Genomic DNA, 24,552 nt, shown 5'->3' on the forward strand with positions numbered 1-24,552 from the left:
AAGGTTGGGCCATCAACATGTGTCAGCAGGTGAACCATTCCACGAAACTTCATCGATATCGGCTTTCGGAGCCGAAGGTCTACTGGTATACCATGATGAGTGCGTGACACAAAGACTTACGCCTCGCCTGAGACCGTCAACACCGACATTGGACTGTTGATGACTGGAAACGGTTTTGTCTGGTCGGACGAGTCTCAAATTGTGCCGAGCGGATGGATCCGGAGACAACCTCAAGAATCCATCGACCCTGCATGTCAGCCGGGGACTGTTAAAGCTGGTGTAGGCTCTGTAATGGTGTGACGCATGTGCAATTTCATTGTTATGGGACCCCTGACACGTCTAGATACGACTCTGACAGGTGACACATACGTAGGCATCCTGTCTGATAACCCGCATCCATTCATGTCCATTGTGCATTCTGATGGACTGCAATTACAGCAGGGCAATGCGACACCCCACACTTCCAGAAATGCTACAGAGTGGCTCCAGGAACACTCTTCTGTATTTAAAGAATTCCGCTGGCCTCCAAACTCTCCAGTCATGAAAATTATTGAGCGTTTGTGGGACGTCTTGCAACGGGCTGTTCAGAAGAGATCGCCATCCCCTTGTACTCTTACGAATTTATGGATAGCCCTACAGGATTCATGGCGTCACTTCCCTCCATCACTGCTTCAGACATTAGTCGAGTCCATTCCACGTCGTGTTGCGGCACTCCTGCGTGCTCTCTGGGGCCCTACCCGATATCAGGCACGTGTACCAGTTACTTTGGCTCTTCAATGTAGAATATCAAAAAAGGAAAGTGCAAAGGCTGAGTCTATAACTGGTGGGTTCAGTTACGTGATATGGAAAGTGGGACTCGTGGTCAGAGAATACATGGTATTAAAATAACACAATATTCCTTGAAAACGTAGAACATAAATAAGTATACTTTCTCAACATCCTTTTTTTTTTTTTTTTTTTTTTTTTTTACGTGAATAACTTTACAGTATCACCTTCAGCAGCAACGCAACTTTTGCTTTTTATTTTATTTTTATGGGGGAGCACTGGAGAAAGAAAACAAATCGGGTGCGTTGAGTTCATAGTGCTGTGTAATGTGGGAAAAAAACCGGAAATTGGCATCCATAAGAAGAAGAACACCAAAAATGCAACAGGAGCGTAATATGTAAGAAATTGTCCACGCAACCTGTAAGTACAGTTCGAAACATTACTACTTAATAAGAAATACCAACCACCGGAACTGTTTATAACCTATAGGCACTGTGACAAAAATGTAAATTAAATAGCTAACATATGTACATATTGCGGGCCACTGATGATGCCTTGCAGAAAATAAAGGCGAAACGCGTATGGCACTAAAATTGTGTATTATTCAGTTGCTGTCAGACGGTCCATAAGTAAAAATTATCAGTATACCGTAATAACGTGAGTGAACGTCGGGGGAGTTGCCATTCGGTCCACCGCTGCGTTGAGAAATGCGTGACTGACGCGGTCAAAGGTTTGTTTGAAGTCGACGGACATTAAAGTGCCTGGCAGTCGCGAGTGTGTTGCCACAGCGATCACATCTCGATATTCACTGAGGGCTGTCTGTATATTACGATCGCCACCTAAGGATATGTTCATGGGAAACAATGTCTCGTAATACATGTTTGAGTCGCACAGCTACAAGGCGTGTGAAAATCCTGAAGTCGGAACTGAGTAACGTGTTTAGCTGATAACTGTGGAATCGTGTTTCTCCTGCAGGTTTCGGGACTAGTACGAGTAAGCCTTCCATGAACGTTGGTGGTGGGAGTGCCGCGCTGGACAAAAGCTCCCAGTACATGTCCCTCCATCGTGGCAACATCAAATCTTGGGAGGTTCTGTAAAATTCGAGAGGTAAATCATCCGGGCCGGGAGACCGATTCGGTGATCCTTTGGCCACAGCGCCATGGACGTCGTCGGTGGTCACTTGCGCAGTCAGGAGGGTTGTAGCCGCGGTGTTTAGTGTAAAATGTATCTCCAGAGAAAGCTCAGCAATGGTCTCTGAACCGGCAGGTACTTCTTGATAGAAAAGTCTATAGTGCGTTGTGAAAGCATCCGCAATGGTAGCTTGCGAAGTCAGCCGTCGTCCATCAGGTAGGTCTGAAGTTGTCACTAAAGCCTGTCGGCGTCGACGAACATTTTGAACAATATGATGCATAGAATGTTCTTCACCGTTAATCCTATCTTGGCTGCGTGCTCGTACAATGGCTCCCTCTAGACGCACCTGGTCAAGGTTAAAATCTTTGCCTTGATGCGTTGAGCTTCTTTTAGACGATCCGGGGATGGAGGATGATCCACGAGCTCACATAGTTCGGTATAGTAGAAATCTGTTGTGTGGCGACTCCACGTGGCTTTGGCACTGCCATTGTGCGTCAAGGTGCGTCAGATGGCACAATAACCACTATTGCAGCGTAGTCTCCTAACGCATGATGCGTTACATACAGGTGTGCCATGTGTCGGTGACCTGTTGTCGACATTCAGGGTCCCGCAGTAGCGTGACGTTGAGGTTCCAAGGTCCTGCACTGCGCTCTATAGATTGCCTATGTACGTTTATGGTAGAGATGTAGATGTCGTGATCCGAAAACGCAAACGGCCAGCGTTCCGCGTAGAGTAGAACGGATTTCAGTGTCAGAGATGTATATTCTATCGAGTCAGCTGGCGGAGTGGCTCGTGTGTATGCTCCGGACGGTCGCCGTTTACCACACTCCAAGTTTCGAGGAGACGAAGGCAGCGGGCGAGGAAGAGAAGTTCCGGACTTGTGGGGAAATGAGGGTATTGGTCTGTACGCTCGAGAACACAGTTGAAATCTCCACCTACTACGAGCTGATCATATCTGTCAAGTAATAAAGGCGTGATATCTTCGAAGTAGAACTGGAAGCGATCCCTCCGTTTATCAGTGCCCGATAGGGCGCAGAGGTTTATGATTTTCATTCCTTCGACTATTATAGCCACCCCTCGCACCGTTGGGAGATATGTGACATCGGAAACTTCAATCCCTTCTCGGGGGAGGATGGCTGGGCCTGTGTGTTCCTTAGCTGCCGGGATGGCTTACATCTCGTATCTGTAACACCCCGGACCAAGTTGCTGTACTCAGTTCTTGTAATAGGGCGATGTCGATGTCCACTGCTCTTAGCGTGTCACGGAGCAGTTGAAGTTTAACGTAGAAGCTGATGTTATTAGCGTTGATGGTAGCTATTCGGTATGCCTGATGGGGGATTCCTGCCGTCGATAGGTTCGTAGCTGGTGAAGATTGTCGTGGTGGATTCTGGAACTCCATAGAAGTCGCAGAAGTCGTCGTAGAAACATCCCCTATTCTGGTGTTGGTCCAACGGAGGAACAGATCGCATTTCCGCATCGGGTGGAGGTGGGAAATTCGTGTCATACGCCCATGAAAAATGTCCGTCAGTTTCAACATCGGTGAGAGGTGGCGGCGCTGGCCGAGTCGGCTGAGTTGCGTCGGTGACGATGAGCGTGCTACTTACTGGGCAAATAAAACACGTGAGGTAACTACAGATAATTTATCATTACAGCTGTAAAATTTACCGTTATGCTTTGTATGTTTGGTTATGTTAGATTGTTTATGAAGTCAGATAGTTTTATAATAGTATTTTCATGGGTCAATGTTCACAGACAAAAGGACATTTTCATCAGATCAAATTACTGTATGCACTTTAATGTCCACTCTGTTTATTTCTAAACGAGAGGCAGCTTACAGGTTTGACAGTCGTGGCCTTTTCTAAAATATTCTTGTATGTTTTCAGCCTGCTTATGAAACATGCCTTGTAAATTGTAACTTTATTTCGAGTTTTGTGTGGGTCAGACAAATTTTAATATATTACCAAAGTTACAGACTTCAGGTATATTGCAAAACCAAAAGTGATGATGCACGTCCCGACACATTGCAAGAGTACTGTGGTATACACTGCCTATCTGTCTCTCTCTCTCTTTCTTCATCTGAAGCACCCAGTGCTGTCACTCTTCCCAGCACTTAATTTGCCTTTTCGGGTAGTTCTTATGAGGTCTCATAATATATGGATTGCAAGTTCTGCCTTTCTGTAGCCTGGATATGTTTAAAACAAATAAGTCGCTTTTGTCGGGAAACATTTGTGTCATTCACAAAGGCGTTGTAAAACGTAGCATTTCTTCGGCACCGCCAAAAAGTTAAAAAAGTAAAGACCACTAACAATCATCGACCCATCAGAGAGGTTGATGGTAGTATGTCATACATTTCATGTGTGATAATTTGGGATTTGAAATGGGGAGAATGTTGAGAAATATTTAAATTTAGACAAAAATTAATTCAAAATGAACAAAGCCTAGGACTCGCTGAAAAATGTTCTTGGTGATCGGGAATAGCTTAAATGGGTCATAAATGGCGAGGATATGAATATATGGGAATAGCGTCAAAGCTTAGGCCCAAGGGTCTCGGCGGAAGCTTCCTGAAATGCGAATGCCCAGAGAAGTTCGTCACGTTAGACCCGATGGACGTTCTGCTGAGTTCGTTTTGGTTCTGCAGCGTAGTTTGCCGTACGTTCTTCACACAAGACCATGTAGTCAACGAGGAATGCTCTCTGAAGTTTCCCTGAAACCATCTGATGAAAATGTCCATAGTTGGGCGAATTGGTTCATGAAAACAGCCCCAAAGTGATGCAATGTTTACGTATCATTGCTTATTTGCTACTCTTTCGCCAAAGCCGATGTTACGGTGCCTTAGACCCTGTATTCTCCAGACGTGATCCTTTTTAACTCATTTCCGATCCAGAACCCAAAACAACCATCAAGGTATGACATTTTGTTAACACTGAAGAGAGGAAGAATCACCGAAGGAGGTAAACGCCGAACGTAAAATTGCGCTCCTGAAGTGCATGGAATTTCATAAATAGCACTAGAACAAATGTATAATACTTCTCCTGGAGCACAATGAAGCAAAACATGTTACTATTGATTAAATGTCTATCTTTCTTTCTGAAACACGTAAAAATGGCACGTAACGTTTGATCAAAGTATCCCGTTAACGAAACAATAGATGTAGATACTAAATTCATTAGTTTATGGAGCAGCAATGCGATGGATAATTCTTTAGTTAACTTACAATCGCCTGTTCGTGTTGGCGTCTCATTAACAAGCGGTGTTGAAGATGCACGTGATTCAACATAAATAGTACATCACTGAATAGCAAGTTCTTAAAATCGCTGTTAGAACAGTTGTTTTTTCCTGTAGTTCAATGACCTCTGTTCATGTTCTACTAAATTTGTTCTACTGTACAGATTAAAACAAGTATATAAGCAATATGGTTTTGTATTAAATATCCATTTTGCGTCATTTCAATCAAATGCTCAATCACGTCATCTGTCACTTCCGATATGTTAATATTAGTTGCCAGAGTTCGCAGTCTACAGTCATCCTCCTTCTGAAATGTGATATTTTTTGTGCGTTTACTTGGTTCTTGCAAAATGATATGGGAGTCTGTTTTAAGCAAACGCGTTGATATTTTCTCGAAGTAACTGCTAGTCGAAGACTCTGAAAAGGTAATCAGTTTGTTAGGTTCCACTGGAAGAGACTTTGTGTTTATTTAGACGAACGTAGAGGCTTAAAACTTCATAAAGAGACATTGTTATACCACCATGAAAGAAAATTTTCATAGTCCGCTGTGAATACTGTAATTCAGTCCCCATTCTCATACTGGTTGTTCAGGCAAAGTAGTAATCCCTTTATCACCTGTAGGAGTGACATTCATGTGGGCGAAGTTGTCAAGCAACATTTTATAAGATGTTTGTGTGAAATGAGACATATGGATAACTGTCAGCTAACAAGCATCAGAATTCTGGATTACCGACGTCCCTATAAGGAGGACTCATAAAAGAACTCTGAAAAAGATGCCAGCTTGGCAGGAAGGTCAGGCAGTAAAGTTTGTCGGTAACATTAGGACCATGCTCACCTTCCTCGAGAGCTAGCCTCCAAACTCGATGGCCTCCGTTGCGAGGCGGGCCCGCGGCGCGGAAATACGTTAATCCCGCAGCGCCGCCAGGCCAGTCTTATCTCGAGCACTGGAATTTACATCTACTGCCTACTAACGTCCTTCTCCGCCTGTATTTCTTCCTTCCTCTCTGAATTTCCTTTTACGTGAACTCCAAGGCCCGCATTTGTCTTAGGCAAAAATAATATCCGTTCCAGCAACGTTATTAAAATAAAAGAAAAACTTAGAAAAGGTTACATCAATATCCATACTCTGCAAGCTGCATTATGGCGTATGGCGGGGACTAATTTATGACCACTTGAAAGCAGCCTCTTGATATGCAGTTTTATTTTTGTTCTCACTATTTTTGCTTCTCTTCAGTCAGAAGTTGTCTTTACGTTGCTTTGCGTTGTAACGGGACATCTTCCTCTAGCATTACTTTTTCTCAACAGTAGTAGACGATATCAGTATTATTTTTCTAATTTTGGAGAGGTCAGTATTACCTCAGTTGCTCTTCTGAAAACTTTAATGTAATTCTATAACAGTATGTTACATTTCAAGCTAAAATTTATGAAAAGGAATTACTTTATTTTCGATGTTATAATCAGTAAGTACTAGTTCTGAATGAACAGTAAAAATTATTCATTTTAGAAACATTTGAAATTACGAACTATTGGCAAACTTAAAATTTCTACATTATTTACGCAAAACTGTACTGGTAACTTCGGTTATTTCGGGATTCAGTAATGAAATAATCATCAAAAGTAATAATGTAGCAGAAACTAATAGAAATTCATTTGTCAAGAAACATTCTAAACCGTTTAGAATATTATTTCCGCTGAGTGAGACATGCCTCTGATGTGACCGGTGGCATTTTTGTATTTTGTACGAACAATGTAGTTTCTGCTTTGTTAATGTGAAAAATCAAAAGACTGTGTCAAATACCAAAATGTGACAAAATATATTAACGCAACAAAAAAATTCTGCAGCAACGGTCTTCAAATTAATTTGGATCAATTCAACCTTGAGGACCTAAAATGTGCGACTATCAGCTTCAAGACCTGTGGGGTCGAGTGTAGGAGTGTGGGTTCGTTTGAACATCACTTTTGTACGTTTTTCTTGAATAACTAGAAAACTGCGGCCTGTAGCGAATACGTATCTCAATTAAACTACATTAAATTTCCTACACCAAGGTCCAGGTCATTTGCTCTGTAGGATTAATTGTCTGCACGTAGCGACCAAGAGTAAATGAAAATCTCGTGCGAGGCTTACGGGAGGTTAGCTATTACATTGCGGGTTGCATAAAATGACAGCGGTAGGAGGACCCGAATCACTCTGTACAGTGAAGAGTAATGATTCTATTACTGTGACAATTAAGGAGACTACCTAGACTTCGAAATACTACTACGTAAAAACAGGGTGTCTACACCTAAAGACCCTATTTTTTTAGGCGATTTAAAAATAGCAGATCTTTCTTTGTTTCATAATGAACAAAGCACGTGGATATAGCCACTGTTTAACTCACAAGCATTTCAGCAATGACGTGTCCGTTGGGTGCAGAAGTACCTGAAGTTACTATTTAGTTTTTATCAACGTTTGGCGTGTTTTCAATGTTTTATTGTAGTCCGTCCATTCGAAAATGGCGTCAGTTCAGAAGAAGGCACAATTGTGCTTTGGTAGACAGAATTTAAATCCATCGTTATGTTGTGAAGGAAGTTTCGTTTTCTTTACAGAATGTAGCTCCAGACGCTAAGCGAAGAAAAAAGCATGGCATAAGAAATTTATGGACACTGACAGCATTCTGAAGCAACATCCAGGGCACCGAGGTATCTCTAAAGAAGAAGTTGAGAATGTCCGCCAAGTATTTCCAACGATGTCCACGAATATTATCAGTTCGTTAAATTTGATACGAACTTCAGATTCCACGTGCAGTTGATGGTAAGGTCTTCATAAAACATTTTCGTCGACCGCAATCCTGCTTTCTTGTCAAGTGTAGTGTTTCCTCATGTTACATTTCACATCTCTAGATTTTTGATTAAGCATAACGTTCGCATTTGGGGTCAAAAATCCCATACAGTATCGGGGAAAAAGTGGGAGAGGGCTCGAAAGCGAATGTTTGGTGTGGCCTCAGTGCGACGAAATATTTGGACCGTTCTTCTTTGCTGAAGAGACTGTCACAGGAATGATGTACCTAGGCACGCTGGAGATGTTCGTTTTCCCCCAGGTTGAAGACTTGCCTCCAAACCTTTGGTTTTAACAAGATGATGCTCCATCTCGCTGGTCGTTGGATGTTTGCAAAACTCCGAATCGATCATTTCCAGGAGGACGAAGTGGATCTAATGGAGCCCTGAACTGGCATCCTCGTTCCTCTGAAATTACGCTATTGGTTATCTTTATCTGGGGTTACGTGCAGAACATCGTTTTTGCCACTACAGTGCAGGACCTTCGAGACCACCGTGCTCGAGGTGTGGAAGTCATCAGTGACATCCCTGCAGACATGTTGCACCGGCCCTGGATTAAAACTGTATACAGACTAAATATTCTTCGCGTCACTACAAGGGTGGTCATTGAAGTGATATGATTTGATGTAATTTTTTTAACTTGATATGGTCGAGGGTCAAAGTAGAGAGGATATAAAATATAGACTGGCAAAGGCAAAGAAAGCGTTTCTGAAGAAGAGAAATTTGTTAACATTGAGGATAGATTTGAATGTCAGGAAGTTGTTTCTGAAAGTATTTTATGGAGTGTAGCCATGTATGGAAGTGAAACGTGGACGATAAATAGTTTGGACAAGAAGAGAATAGAAAATTTCGAAATATGGTGCTACAGAAGAATGCTGAAAATTAGATTGGTAGATCACATAACTAATGAGGTATTGAATAGAATTGGGGAGAAAAGGAGTTTGTGGCACAACTTAACAAGAAGAAGGGACCGGTTGGTAGGACATGTTCTGAGGCATCAAGGGATCACAAATTTAGCATTGGTGGGCAGCGTCTAGGGTAAAAATCGTAGAGGGAGACCAAGAGATGAATACACTAAGCGGATTAAGAAGGATGTAGGTTGCGATAAGTACTGGGAGATTAAGAAGCTTGCACAGCATAGAGTAGCATCGAGAGGTGCATCAAACCAGTCTCAGGACTGAAGACCACAACAACAACAACAACAACAACATGTACGAGGGTTGCCCAGAAAGTAATGCACCGCATTTTTTTGTCCAACAATTCCTTATTGGACACAACAATATTATGAAAAGGGAAGTTGCCACTCACCATATAGCGGAGATGCTGAGTCGCAGATAGACACAAAAAAACACTGTCACAAATAAAGATTTCGGCCATTAAGGCCTTCGTCAACAATAGAAGTAAACACACTCACACACACACACACACACACACACACACACAACTCAAATACCACGACTGTAGTCTCAGGCAAATGAAACCACACTGCGATCAACAGCACCAGTGCTTACAGTATTGTTTCAGTTGCCTAAGACTGCAGTCGTGTCTGTGAGTTTCGTGCCTGTGTGTGTGTGTGTGTGTGTGTGTGTGTGTGTGTGTGTATGTGTGTCTACGTCTATTGTTGACAAATGCCTTAACGGCCCAAAACTTTAGTTGTGACAGGCTTTTTGTTGTTTCTATCTGCGACTCAGCATCTCCATTGTACAGGGAGCAGCAACTTTCCTGAATGAGATTTTTCCCTCTGCAGCAGAGTGTGCACTGATATGAAACTGCGTGGCAGGTTAAACATGTGTGCCGCACCGAGACTCGAACTCGAGACCTTTGCCCGCGAAAGGTAAAGGTCCAGAGTTCGAGTCTCGGTCCGGTATACAGTTTTAATCTGCTAGGAATTTTCAGCAACTTTCCTTTTCATAATGTTACATTTCATCCTGGATTTTCCTTTATTGAACATAAGAGACTTACACAGTCGAAAGTATGGTGTTTTATCTACACACCCTATTTTTCCACGTAATCTCCATGGCCTTCCTCCAGCGCGAAGCAAGGGCGCGTACGGTCTGTCGGTACCAGTCCTTTACCTGGTGGCAGAGCCAGTGCCTCACTGTGCGAATCACCTCATCATTGACAGATGCAGAGCCAACTGCGGAGTCGTAATGCGTCTGTCCTCACGAATAACAACATGAGCTCGCTGGAACATGTCAGGTATGACAGCAGTGGATGGTCTCCGCGACCGCTGCAAATCGTGGAGCTACGCACAAACAGCCTTCTGATGACCTCACCCTTCGTGCCCAACGGCTAACTGTACTTCTGTCGACAGCAGATGCTTCATAGACCTTGCACAAGCGTTTGCGAATATTCCCCACGGAATATTCTGCAGTGAGAAATTCAACGACTGCACGTTTCTTGTCACGTACATCATCTACAGACGCCATTTTGAAAGTGTCTTGTAGCTGCACTATCTGTCGGAAGTGACGGAAACTTGGCGCTCTCACTCAGGAGACATCAAAAATACCTACGTATCGTTTCGTATTCGTAGTATTGTTTTCGGCTGTGAAAAAAATACGATGAATGAATGAATCAATCTTAGCAACTTATTTTTTAGAAGAAAATTAATTTAATTTTGAGTTGAGAGCATATTGAACATAGGGTATCTCTGTGTAGATGGCCTATAAGGTTAAGCAGAAGTACTATCGTCGATTACAATATAATCTGTTGAGGTGACAACTATAAGAACCCTTACACAGTAAATTAATTATAGTGCTATCTTTGGGGAGCGTCTTAAAGTTCTGAAGTTGAACCATTTCTAATTGCGAAATTCGTCCATTACTTACCACTGGCTGTAATCAAAACTTCCTAGATGATGTGTAAGCACAGTGAACGAAAAATGTAAGTCGCCCCAGGAGACATCATACTCATATCGCGGATGAGGTGCTTCCAGCCTCGGCGATGGCTACAATTCGGCGACGAGGAGAGTGCGCAAGTTCCTGCAGTTACACTGTACCCAGCAGAGGCCACTGATTGATGATTAAATCCCGTAGAGTCACCAAGTTGTAGAAGTGGTAACAGTAACGTTTCACCTACTGTACTAAATAGTGATTTAGAGGGCCGGTGAAGGTACGATAGGGAGCTTCACTGTCTGTCCAGTGAGCTACGTATTCTTTCAGCCATTCGAAAACAGCAACTGTCATTTTGAACGATGGGAGTGTCCACAACATTCTCATCACGATTAATACGAGGGGCGTTCTGTAAGTAATAGAACACTTTTTTTTCTCAAGATAGATTAGTTGTATTTCAGATTACATTACACCATATTACTCCCCACTCCTTGGAGTAGAAAACGTTATGTCTGTTCACTGCTGCGGCAGTACGCCACCTTATTGAGAGGGCCTGTACGCCAGCATGCTACCACTCCAACGGTTGACGCCGGAGCCTACGTCTTGCTGCATCAGCTCCCATTATCCACGTACTGCTTCCCGCGGGTTGCATCTTTCATTGTGCCAAACAGACGAAATCGGTGCGAGATTCGGGTTGTAGGGTGATGAGGGTCAACATCCCAGTGAAGTTTTGTGAATTCTTCTCGCGTACTCAGATTTGGGTGACGTCTTGCTTTGTCATAGGGAAGAAGAGTTTGGTTCGCATTTTTGTGGCGCTGAACACGCTGAAGCCCAACATTGCAGGTGTCAAACTGTGTGCTGTGGGGCGGTACGCGAGGGTTCGGACAGTTTTGCGCGACCTTGATGATGACAGGTGCCTCGCCCAACGACTCATCGTCCTTTTGTTCACTGTCATGTCTCTGAAGACTTTCTGGAAGTGCTACGAATATTTTCGATGCTCTGCTTTTCCGACAGTTTTAACAACGGGCCTCTGCTTGGAACGCAACTCGATTGCAGACGCCATTTTGATGGCTACTGTAACGTCGCGAATCAATACGCAGTAGCATTTATTGCACTACTTTGCAGTACGGCTCATAGCTTTGGAGCCGTTGGTGGTCATAGAAACAGCCGCTTGTATTTTAGCGTGACTCATTCGCACCTGTCACTAGCCGAGACGTGGGAAGCGGTACCTGTGTCAATTCGAGCGACAGAATATTCAAGCCCCTAAGAATCTAAATAAACTATATTAAATATTATTCAATTTAGTTAAAAGTAAATATACTGTCCTTTGTTGTTCAAAAGAAGATTGCGTAAAAATCTCAGCTTTCTAGCTAGCATACTTTCAGTGTCAGAGAAAATCACCTAAAACACCCCAAACCGACACTTGTAAGATTGAAGTCAGTCAGGATTTATAACAGTTTGTCTTTTAGTATCATTTGGAATCATTACTGAAGTTCACAAACAGCAGAACAATTTATTTAGATTTCCATAATTAAAAACTCTTAACTACTTTTCATTTTTCGTGATAGAAACTTCAGAAAAGGTTATTATTTATTTAATGTGTTGTTGTGTGAGTAAATGAGAGTGAGTGAGAGTGTGTATATGGGACATACGTAAAGATTCAATATTATATGATGTACAGCACTGCATAACTGTGTCATGGGAAAGCTGTGTTTTCCCCACCTTGCTGATGACGTTGTCCAAGGGTACTTGCTTTTGTAAGAAGGCAGCCAGAATAGTCGTTTGTAGAGTAATAGTTTTCTAAAGTTATTTCAAGATTAGTTTTCTTTTCGTTTGGTTTTGTTAAACATTTTATTGATTTTTGATGATGAAGTGAAAAATAGTGATTAGCGTAGGACATTTTTAGCGCGGAAATGATCTCGAAGCAATGTTTTGATTGGCTGGTCATTTTGAACAACCAAGCAGAGTTAAGCATTTCCCGCGCATTGGAAGTACTTATAGGCTCTGGAAGGAACGGAAGTAGTCAGTCGCCAGTCAGCTATCGGACGTGCAGGTCGTGTTGAACGCTCCGCCTTTATTATGGGTAAAATGAAGAAATAATTGGCTTCACGCGTCTAGATTGTGTGGCTGTAATAACAGTTGCATATACGGACAGTTTTGTGAAGTCTGGAAGTTTTTGGATTGTTTTGTTGGAAAGAGAACCGCGGGTGAACTTTCGGCCTTTGTAAAATTCCGCGTGGCATGTCTCATATTCATCTATGGAATATTTGGTGAGCAATTTCTTTATTAGATATCCACTGAAAAAGGACCGAATGTGAAACTCGTATATTGTAGCAGTGTAATGACTGTAAATCCCGTGATAATTCGGGTTGGACTTAAGTACTTTCCTGGCTGCCTTGTGTGCGTACTGGGTTGTCTGGACTGTGAGCTGAGGACAGTGATATTATTCGTTAATTAAATACGAACTGATGGCAAGTTTTATTTTTAACCTAAAGAAAAAAAGGAACTTGTCTAAGAATTTTGACACTTTTCTAAAGAGATGAAGCAATCGCCCTCCACCCAAAAACTGTTATAAGATATTACAGGATAGTTTGCTACCAGAGTTTACGCAGACTTTGTAAATGCAAGTGTTGACGGTGTTTTTCTTCGACGCTGCTTTTAACGCCGTCTGAACTTGTGTAGTGCACAGTACGACGAGAGACAGTGATCAAACAATTACGCCACAATCCTATCCCGCCCCGCGGCACTACGTATAGCACCGCGACGTATCGGAACTTCATAAAGCTATAGGGGCGAAACAGGAATATTCCACGTTGTCCCACAACAATTTCCGCATGTTTTCAAGCGAAATTTGCCGATAAGAAAATGTGCTGAATTACGTACTGAACGCCCTTCGTATGTAGAAACACGAGAAACACCTGGTCACCGAGAATGTCGATATAAATACCCTTGTTCATGTTCACTTTAACCTGGATGAGTAGGTCCTAGATTTATTATGAAAAACACCTTGAAAACATCACAGAAGCGCCTGTGTCCTTAACTACATCTTCCCCATACCATGAGCTAAACGAGTCTTTGGTTCGTCGGTGAGATTGTCGCCTTTGTGATGAAGCAAATTGTGACCCGCCAGACTACGTTGCACTCCTTCAGTTACCTACTGTCCAGATTCTGTGTTGTTTGGCTCGTTGTAGACGTGCCATTTAGGTGCCGCTATGAGCAATGGCCTCTTGCAAAGTACTCAGTTCCAAAAGTCCACTGCATGCAGTTTTCTCCGCAATGTTTGCTCGAAATCTGTTTGAGTTGGTCCTGCAGTCATAGACAGCAGCAATTATTCTCTTGATTCAAATCGACTGTCTCTGACGTGGCGGGAATCATGCTGCGACGATTCTAATACTCTTCTATACTAATCGTGTGTAAATCATCAAAATTGACCAAAACCGGTTATGACAGTAAAATAAAATTTCTTAAACGTATTTCTGACTGGTTTTGTTGTGTCTCAACAATACGTAACCGAATAACAGCCATGGAACTCCAGCAGGGATAAAATAGCCTCACACATTTAGTGTCATTGCCCGTAGCGACGGAGATGTGGTATAGCCATCACATGCGCAAATTTCCAAAAGTGCAGCTGGACCAAGCGTAGCTGTTATGGACAAAAACAGCATACGCTTTGGCCGTTATGTCACATGAATTTCTTGCAGATTATATGTACTACAGAGAATGTAGGAATATAATGAGATCTCCTTGACATGTACACTGCAGACTTAAAGGCGCTTGTTAAATATCCATTTTCAGTTTCTTCAGTCACATTCTTTCTTTGTCTCGCGAGGTAGTCTTTGCTGATACTATGCAAAGACGCTTCTGTGACTAGCATCGACCGCAGACGTTCATGATCTTTAGGGTCTTCCTCACGCTCTCTCTCTCTCTCTCTCTCTCTCTCTCTCTCTCTCTCTCTCTCTCTCTCTCTCTCTCTCTGCCCTCCCCCCCCCCCCCCCACCTTCCCCCTCTCTCTATCTGTGATGTTTGGAGGCACCTTTGGCCACACGTTTCCAGGTGATTCGTCAATCAGGTCTTAGGTAGCTTGAAAACACTCTGGCTGGTAGGTTTTAAAACACTCTTGGTTCTGGGGAGATGGCTGTCTGGTGTCAAATTCGGCTGCTACGAGCTTGCAGTCTTGGTGAGATTGTACTATTTATTGTGATATAAAGAGATAGCTCATCTGCAAGGGAATACTATTAGATAAATTGTGAGACTCCCATATTTTACAGCTAGTTCTTCTTTGGTTTTGTACCTAATAATCTGGTTTCAGAATCAGGTATGAGTACCTAATCCTAAAAAATATTTTTTTCCAATTTCTTTCCTTCCGTTTACGTCATTAAATGATATACTTAGAGCCGCATATTGAACTGAGTTCATGTGATGATGTTATATTCAACTGTATGTTCACGTGTCTTTATGGTGCCAAGAGGCCATATGTTACGTTGTTCATATGACAGTCGATTAATTACATAATTTAAATTCAGCTACTGTTTCTCATTTAATCTTTCCTGATTCATTACTGAGGCACATTACTGGCACAACCGTTTGTCTGCCGCCATTTCATGATCGCGTGTTATGAGGATGCTACATGACTCTCCACTCACTCTTACATTTGCTGAGCTTCATAAAGAATTCCACATCTCACACAGTATCCCCTGCTTTTAACAATCTAAATATGTGGTATTGTCCAAAGATCGCGGTGCCATAACAAATGCGGCACCTCTCTTCTGTACCACAGAAGCTACTCACGTCTCGCTGCATACTGCAACGTGGCGGACCCAGACCCTCTTACAACTTCGCACCGAGACGCCGACATGCAGCCGAGCAGAGCGACGCTCAGCCCAGTTCCTGACCTTCGATCAAGAGACAACATCGACTAGTTAGGACACAACAGTGACTCATGTTGCAGAATGCACTGTAATTACGAGACTTGTCAACTTCGTAAGTAACTTGAGAGCACGTACAGGCGAAATTTCAACCCGGTAGTAAAAAAATCGCAGCGGGCTGAAAATTTGTTTCATAACATATCTTGGCATGCTCAATTCAGTGGGCAAATCAAATTTGCTGAATAAAAATTTTCTGTCACGTTTGAATATTTGAATTTTGAAAAAAATCATTTTTTCGAGCCCATACGTGGAGTTGTTGGTTACCACGGAATGTATTTACAAAAAAAGTTTGAGCCAAAAATGTTTAAAATTCATGAAGGAGAAGAGTTTTTTTTTCTTCTTCTTCTTCTTCTTCTTCGTTTCACCCAACTTTGGGGTACGTTGAATCAATCACTTCTGTGTGTTCTGTGCCTTTCTTTTCGCCCAGTACTGCTTCATTCTTTCTGATCTTGCCTTTCTTTCCTCATCAGAGATGACAATCGTTCTTTTCTTTCTATTTTGGAGCTGGAATCCCTCTTTTCTGTCTTTGCTTATCATTTTTGCGGTCCTGTCTGTGAGCATTTTTTCTGTGATGTGTAGTTCTCTTAAGTCTTTCTCTGTTTGGATAAACCAATTTGGTTTGGATTTTTTATTCCTGAAGTAGTCAAACATTCTTTTTGTAAGTCTATTTGGGTTCATTCTGAGAATGTGCCCATAAAACTCAATTCTTCTTTTCCTCATTGTATCCGAAAGTTTTTCTGTGGTTTTGTAGAGTGTTTCATTTTTGGTATGAATTAGTTTGTCGTTATGAAATTTGGGGCCTAAAATTTTTCGCAATATTTTTCTTTCTTTGATCTCTAGCCTTTCAATTGGGCCATGGTTAGTGATAGATAATGTCTCAGCTGCATATAGTGCTTCTGGTTTAATGACAGTGTTGTAATGTTTTATTTTTGAATTCCATGAGAGGAACTTTTTATTATAAGTATTTTTAGTAAGCTGAAAGGCTAGTTCAACTTTGTTTCTTCTTAATTCTATTGCTTTTTTCTCAAGGGCGTTCCAGCTAATCCATTCACCAAGATATTTGAATTCTTTAACAATTTCGATCTTTTGGTCTCTTACTTTAAGATATTTCATTGGCTTTTTTATATTTGTGATTATTTTGGTTTTTTCAAAAGAAATTTTAAGGCCTATTTTCTCTGCTTGTTTCTGTAATTCGAGGATCTGTTCTTTGGCTTCTTCCCATGTTTCAGCTAGTAGGGCCATATCATCTGCAAATGCTAGGCAATTAACCTTGATGCCTTTGTTTTTTGTTCCTAGTCGGATTCCACTATTGATTTTCTTGTTCCATTCTCTTACTATTTTTTCTAGGGCACAGTTAAATAACAATGGAGAGAGTCCATCACCTTGTCGTACTCCAGTTTTTATCTCAAATAGGTCTGAGAGTTCTCCCATAAATTTAATTTTGGAGTATGTGTTGGTGATGGTTTCTCTAATTAGGTTTGTAGTTTTATTGTCTAGGTTCAATTCTTTTAATATGGAGATTAGAGATTCCCTGTCTATGGAGTCGTACGCCTTTTGAAAGTCAATGAATGTGATGACATACGCTTTTGCTCTCGATTTTTGGTAGGCCATAAGATTTTTGAGGTTTAGAATTTGTTCTGGGCAGGATCTTCCCTTCCTGAAGCCTGCCTGGTATTCTCCAAGTTGACAATTTAGCTGGGGTTCTGCTCTGTTCAAAAGGACTTTAGACAGTATTTTGTATGTTACGTCAAGGAGTGAAATCCCTCTGTAATTGTTGGGGTCTGTTCTGGATCCCCTCTTATGAATTAGGTGAATGAGGGCCATCTTCCATTCATCCGGAATTCTTTCTGTTTTCCATATTTCTTCAAATATGTTTTGGAGAGATTCTATGGCATTTCTATTGACATTTTTCCACAGTTCAGCTGTAATTTGGTTCTCTCCCGAAGCCTTATAGTTTTTGAGATTCAAAATGATTGATTGTAGTTCCTCGACGGTGGGTGGTTCTGAGTTAGGACTTGTTGAAGTTGAGTTGCTGAAATCCATTTTTTCAATTGGTTCTTTACAGTTGAGAAGGTTTCTGAAATATTCCCTCAAAATTTTGCAATTATGCCTGTTGTTGTGTGCAATATTACCATTTTTATCTTGTAATTGGAGTGTCGGTGGGCTGTACTTGGTTATTTTTTGTTTAAAAGTTCTGTAAAAGCTCCTAGTCTTGTTTTTGTTGAAGTCTTCGTTGATCTGCAAAAGGAGTTGATCTTCTTGTGCTTTTTTAATTCTTTTGAGGTTTTTACTCACTAGTTTTCTTACACTCAGGAAATTTTGCCTATTATATTCATTTTTCTGAGATTGCATCTGTTGCCATGCTTTCTTTCTTTGCTCAATAAGTTTGTCACATTCCTCTGTCCACCATGCGTGTTTTTTGATTTTGATTATAGGTGCTATTTGTTCAGCTTTGGTTAGTAGGCTTTCCTTCATTTGATCCCAATTTTGGTTCCTTATATCTTGAGTCGCGAGGGGAAACTCCTTCGAATTCATTATCTTTTCTTCTGCTTTTGGGTTTACTGTATCTATCTTTCCTTTTGGGGATAATTTTGAGTTTTATTTTAGAAAGATAGTGATCAGAATCCAAGTTTGCTCCTCTGAGTACTTTGACATTTTGTATTTCTGTATGGTGTTTCCATTTTATCGCCACATGATCAAGTTGAAATTCACCCAAGTGTGGGTTTGGTGATGTCCATGTCTTCTGTTTTCTGGGCAGTCTCTTAAAGGCTGTGGATTTCAGGATCAAGCCATGTGCTTGGCAGAGTTCTACTAATCTGACTCCATTTTGGTTAGTTCTATTGTGCGCTGGGTAGTTTCCAACAATATTTTTGTATTTCTTCTCTTTTCCTACTTGAGCATTGAAGTCCCCCGTAAGTATGATGTTGTGTTTGTCTGGGATCTTTTGCACCACGTCATCTAGTTGTTCCCAAAAACGTTCCACCTTTTCCTTATTTTTCCTATTGTCTTCATTTATGGGGGCATGTGCATTCACAATTGTGTATACTCTATTAGCAGATTTAAAAGTGAGTGTGGAGAGTCTTTCCGATTGTGATTGAAAGCTGATAATGGAGTCTAAAATACTTTTATCTATTATAAAGCCCGTTCCGAGGTGGGGTGTGTTTTTCATTATTCTTTTGCTTACCTTTCCTTTGTATATTCTGAAACCTCCGGAATCAAAATTATTTTCATCTATGTATCGAGTTTCTTGTAGTGATGTTATGAGTATTGTATGATGTTTGAGGGTATCTGTAAGATGTTTTAATTTTCCTGTTTTTAAAAGAGAGTTTACATTGAAAGTAGCTATGTAACTTGTTTTTTTACATTTCAATTTGCTTGATGTCTTATCATGTCCCGATTCATCTCTGTGCAATGCTGCAGACTCCCCAGAATCCGATAGTCTGCTTGCGCACCTTGGTGCGGTGGATTGTCCACCTGGGGTAATTTGTTTCACATTACACTCTTCCATGATTGATAGTATTATGTAAGGGGTGACTCTTCGAGCCACAAATTTACAACCACGGTTGTTAGCCCTGGAGGTTTTTCCCAGCCGCCCCTAACCTGGGGAACAGACGCTGACCAAAGACCGCCCAATGTGAGACAGTCGCCTTTGGATTTCTGGTCCTGTGTTGGTCCACGGGTGGTATTTTATATCCCACCTACCCTACATATCTGTAGAGCTTTCCCCTATCCGCCACCTGGGGACGCGCCCGGTAGGGGAACAGGTTCCCCCTCGGGGAAGAGTTTTTTATTGTAGCCATTTTGATTTTTTTCAAAAGAACCTGAGATATAGTTAGTTTTCTCTCACTAGATAGACACATACAGCACAGAAATTTAATTGAAATATTAATTTTATACGAACATGTCGGTATATGTGCATAAACTGTACGTACATCCGTAATATTGTATGTATATATGCCTAACCGACATGTACATCCGGTATTAGCGTAAATAAATAAGTGTAGCTATAATTTACACACACACGCACACACACATACATACATCGTTTTTTAGGACACAACAGTGACTCTTGTCGTAGAATGCACTGTCATTACATGACTTGTCAACTTCGTAACTTAATACTTCAATTTATTTGAAAAACTCAAAACGGCAGAAATGAAAAAACGCTACTCCTCTACCAATTTAAAATTTTTTTTGGCTCAATGGAGGGTTAACGTTTGGTGTGGGATGCTTGTTACTACAATTATTGGCCCTTATTTCATCAATAGTAGTCTAAACGGCACAGCGTAAGCCAATTTTCTAAGACGAATTATTCCTCCTCTTCTGGACGAAGTGCCGCTAAGAACCAGAATGGTAATGTGGTATCAACACGATGGATGTCTCGCACATAATGCCTTGCGTGCACGTCGTGTTCTGAGCCTAACGTATCCTGCCAGATGAATTGGTCGATGAGGAACAGTTACTTGGCCCGCTAGGTCTCCTGATTTAAACCCTCTGGACTTTTTCTCTTTGGGGATACATTAAAGACTTTGTCTATCGCGATATTCCAACAACTCCACAGGACATGCAGGAACGTACCGTGCTTGCTTGTAATTCTCTTTAGCACGCAACACTGGAAGCAGTAAATAATTCTTTCATTCAACGAGTGCACCAGTGTATCGGTGTCCAGGGTCATCACTTTGAGAACCTTCGAATGTTCCACTCCTGGGAAACAGTACAGAAGAGTCAAAGTCAATTTAGTGTTACGTTTTTACTTCTTTTTCATAATTATTTTGCTGACAACTCCAGCAAGTGGATGAGTTTGTCATCCCGGGCTCAAAGGCAGTGTTGTTTTATGTAATTAATAGCGTTGTGTTTCAGTGAATGGTACATTGTGATACATTTTTGAATAGGTCTTTAGGAGAGGGAATGGAATATCGAATCAAAAATACAGGGTACCATTTAAGAAAGTCATATCGCTGGTCACATCTTTGTAGACAAGCAAGCTAGAACGAAAGCAGTCATGCTCATTGATGTCCCCCCTGACGGCTAAAGAACATTTGCTTGAAACATTTTGTAATTTGCACATGGACAAACAGTTATTTAGGGTGGTCAGGATAAATGGGACACACACACAATATATATATATATATATATATATATATATATATATATATATATATATATTCCCCACATTGGGATTTTAAATTCTTAGAGGAATCAATTATGAAGTGGAAAGTAAATATTTATGGAGTTTTCTGTCCAGGATGGGTGGTGATTGGTTTTGAGATTCTCAGGGCAAGCTGGTGATAAACACTGGGACACAGCCCAATTGCTTCACTTTAGTTTGTTCATACCGCGATACATACACACACTCTCGAGGCAAGGCCTCTGCGTCCATCACTTCTAACGTGACGCAGAAACCCAGAGACTGATGACAGCATGACGCCCTGGGGACCAGAAAAGACCCACTTCTATTGCCTCACACACCGTGTGGACGCAACGGAGACGGGAATGTGTGATGTAATATGTAAATTGAAAATGAAGGACACAATTATTAAACGTGTCAAGACGCATTTTGTTTATTTTTCTTTCATACGGGCCAAACATTGCATACTGTCGTGGTAATAATATTTTACGCTAAAGTTTTGTATTGTATTATTATCATAGATGTTTTATAATTTATTTGCACTTTTCGTACGTTTATAATGTTAGAAATGTCACTATACTGCAATTTATTTGAAAAAATCAAAAAGGCAGAAACGAAGAAAAGCTACTCTTCTATCAACTTCAAAAATTTTTGGCTCAAAACATTTTTGTGAACACGTTTCATAATAACCAACAACTCCACGTATGGATTAGAAAAAAAACGTTGATTTTTTCAACAATCTAAAATGCAAAAGTTATGAAAAAATTGTCTTTAGCAAACTGGATTTAACCACTGGATTCAGCACACCAAGATACGTTACAAAACAAATTTTCAGCTCCTTGCGAGTTTTCACTTTCGTTTGCGGTCGGTTGAAATTTCACTGGTACCTTCCCGTAAGGGAAATTTTCAAATGGTTCAAATGGCTCTGAGCACTATGGGACTAAACTTCTGAGGTCATCAGTCCCCTAGAACTTAGAACTACTTAAACCTAACTAACCTAAGGACATCACACACATCCATGCCCGAGGCAGGATTCGAACCTGCGACCGTAGCGGTCCCGCGGTTCCAGACTGTAGCGCCTAGAACCGCTCGGCCACTCCGGCCGGCCAAGGGAAATGTTTCGTGAATGTGTGTATCAAGTGATGCTTTACTATTCAAAGGTATTGTAAATATTCGGCACATTCTTGTGGCAATGGATTGTATAAAGTTGACGAAATCTTTTTATCATTCTTGTAATAAAGTGAACTAATATTTAATATGTTGTAGTTCCATTCCACCATCTCCCAGAGCAATCAAAGAATCCACAATTAGTAGTTGTAGTTTCGTCAGATCATAATAGTGTCCTTTTATTAATTAACGTACATTCCACTTAACAAGATTGAATTTTCTCATGTTGAGAAATTAGAGGGAGCGATTTGCTTTACTTGGAAACAAATTTTCAGCTGCCAAGATCGCATACATTCGTCTTTGTTTTTGACAACCGGTTTCCCAGCTATAAGACCAGAAAATGACAGTTATATCTGTCGGAACTGGAGGTAAAAAATTAAGACGAATTTAAGCGATCTTGGCAGCTGAAAGTTTTTTCAACAAGTCTCGATGACTGACGACGGTTGGAGTGATGCTAAGGCTGATTGCGCAAAAGAGTTCTCATTCATTTTTGACAAGCTATTTCAAGGAGAGTATTATCTCGAGGTGTTTGGTACGACTGGGTGAATCATGTATACCCAAATATATCTAGCTGCAACCACATTCAACTGACCTGAAGTCGTGTTGATAGTAATTATTCAGGGTTCCACATCTGATTATTGTGATTATAGTATGGATCGACGCCCCCGTTGTACGATGATAAACTACAATTAGGATCATGTGACTGATCTTTCACGTTCCCTAATGTGCAGTTTCTTGTTCTATACCTGAGATGTTTCCATTGTGAGACTTTTGTAGGCTTTCGCTGCTTACTTTCCTTTCGTTTTTCTTACCAAAGTCAGACTTTGTTTATGTTATCTGGGTCATTACTGAGTCTTTTACAGTGTGTCGTTGATTTATATCAGGTGTGCGTTAGGTTTACCTGGCGCAACTTAAGTCATTTCCTTAAGAGAGCTCAACGCTTACAGTACTCTGAGGCAAACTGCAAACCGTCAACTGTGAAATTACGTTTCGGATATTCCCGAAGGCCTTCCTCAGTAGCCGGCCGACTGCCCGTATGACTTTTCAACCATCTTCATAGAGAACATGTTATCATGCGGTCAAGACCGTTGGTAATGTCACAGTCATTAGTTGGGCATTGTTGTGTTTACAGCTCATGATTTTGTTATTTCAGTGTACACTCGTTATAATATACGACTAGTCAGTTAGTCGTCTGGAGGCATGATTTCTACGTCGTTGAGAATGAAAGGGGTGCCGATATGCGGAACATTGATCGATTTTAATAATGACATTAATATCGGTAGGGGTAATACGATATCAAGAAGGATATAAAATGGTAATAAGGGGGAAGTGCTGGTGTTTTGATTAAGAGTGGCAAAACAGGTTGCAATTAACAATCGTGAGTGTATAATAATAATTTTCAAGTTTCAACTAGATTTTTGTTGTTTTCTTGGAGAACAAACCAGAATGACAATGTCCAGAGTGAAAACGGTGTTTTAAAAATACCAAGGAGCGCCAGTTGGAAGGCTGTGCAGTGATTATATCGACGTATTTTCTCATTGTGAATTACTGAATATAAACCATTCTCGTTCTAATGACTACCTGAATTTAAAATTGTTAATAACTCTACATTTAAATCTAAAGAGAAGCACTAGGGATGTGGTCACATCTCTTACCCTTTCTGTGTTTTCATATCTGCGAGCACTACTCTCTAATTGCTCCGATAGTCTTTAATGAAATTAGTGAATTCTGATACACTTTATATTTAAAGTGGCAATGAGGGTGGAAGCTTACAAGCGTGTCTCGTCGCTATCAAACACGCTTTACAGTTGAGCATAACCAAATCTCCCATTAACTACTTCTTATGGAAGAGCTTTGCTAATTGCTTTTTTTGCAATTTTTTCTTTTTTTGTTTCAGAAATTTTCTGATAGAGTTTTTAAATCGTGTTGTCTGGCAAATGACTTGTGGTTAAGCATTAAGTGTTTCAGTATTCGTATTACTCTTGATCGTACGTAACTCAAGGACACATCTGCAAAAGATGCACACAGTAATGAAATGTACATTACTTTTTGCTAATAAGGTTGCTACTTAACATTATATGCAATCAAGTGACCCGTATCACTCTACCTGATGAATACCGCAAGTTGTTACGCAGTGAGAAAGACTACATAGTTATTGTGACGAATTTAAGTACAGCTGCCATAATGAGACCACAGAATGCAATTAGTCCACTGCTGCTGTCCGGTGCGCGTGCTAAGTTTACATTAATGTCCATCCTGAAATGTACCTCATTTCATCAGCTCTAACACTGATTGCTAGGCAACTTACCAAAGTGCTTGTAGGTCTGTGGACACTCGTTCCACAGCAGTTTAGTCCACTCCGGTTATTTAAATATGCCTACATTTATTTACAGTATTCAGTTTATGTACCAAAAGACTTCACTGTGTCGTTTATTTAGTATATGTCTCTGCTTCTTCTCAAAGCAAACTATAACTGAATCAAATATGTAACATATATTTCATAAAGATTATTTATGATAGCTTCCTCTCCAAAATCGTATTCTGTGCCACAAAAGTATTGTGTATC

Source organism: Schistocerca americana, chromosome 7 (genome assembly GCF_021461395.2).
Source record: "Schistocerca americana isolate TAMUIC-IGC-003095 chromosome 7, iqSchAmer2.1, whole genome shotgun sequence".
In the NCBI taxonomy this organism is placed as follows: domain Eukaryota; kingdom Metazoa; phylum Arthropoda; class Insecta; order Orthoptera; family Acrididae; genus Schistocerca; species Schistocerca americana.